This window comes from Astatotilapia calliptera, unplaced genomic scaffold (assembly GCF_900246225.1).
Source record: "Astatotilapia calliptera unplaced genomic scaffold, fAstCal1.2 U_scaffold_1, whole genome shotgun sequence".
In the NCBI taxonomy this organism is placed as follows: Eukaryota; Metazoa; Chordata; class Actinopteri; order Cichliformes; family Cichlidae; genus Astatotilapia; species Astatotilapia calliptera.
Genome location: NW_020535618.1, coordinates 2,271,071 through 2,272,029, shown reverse-complemented (window position 1 = coordinate 2,272,029; position 959 = coordinate 2,271,071).

Sequence of the window (959 nt, the reverse complement as noted above, 5' to 3'; positions counted from 1 at the left end):
CTACAGCTAAATGCTGCCTCCTCCATAGTACAATATACATGTTTATACAGTGACGTCATTTTGAAGTCCTTTGGCTGATGAGGGTCTTTAGTATGTAGCTGATGGTTGATGATGAGATGTTTGTGTTGTTCTGTGGAGATCATTCAAGAACTGAACCTGTTAAACACTCAGACCTGCTTCAGATTTCACCGCTTTAGTTATGACGCACTTATTTATGGTCACCCTACAGCAGCGTAAACACACGTGACTCTAACGTGACTTCATTCAGAGACGACGACTTGGACGTATTGAGTTTGAACGAGTGTCTAAAAAGTCAGATCTGTTCTCAGTCAGAGACTTTCAGCCGGATCATTTAACCTTAAATTAATCCATGTAGTCAGCGGATTTACAACTCAGGCTTCAGTTATTTCAATAAAACCATCCGCAAAATTTAGAAAGATCGAAGACGCTCGGAGTTGCTGAAAGAACACGGGAAATGTCTGCGTCGAGACTGCCGTCGCTCTGCTACGACTATTGCCTGTGCTTGTCCGCCTCATTCGCGTGTTTGTCCTGCCGAGGTGAGATTCAACTTATCTGTGGGACGAGAGCCGACAAAAGCACAGTCTGCCTTTACATGTTAACATGTTCACAGAGTTATTTCTTTATATATTGATGTCAGTTATTCCGTGTTCTGTGTGAAGGAGAAACAAGCAGGCTGCGGTTGGAGTCTTAGTGTGGGACCTAACATGCTCGTGTGATCAGATCTCCAGAGACAAAGAAGTGTAATGTGTGTGTCATGGATGTGTTGTAGTTCTTCAGGAGTCAGTATACGTGCTCGTCAACGAGCAGATTACAGACGTGGCCATGTGTCACCCTGATATAATCTCTGCCCACACCGAAGTGTCACCGTAGCTTTTGGTAAATTGACAATGTTTACTTAAGGGGCCACATGCCCACTCCATGCCCATCTCCTCCTCTTG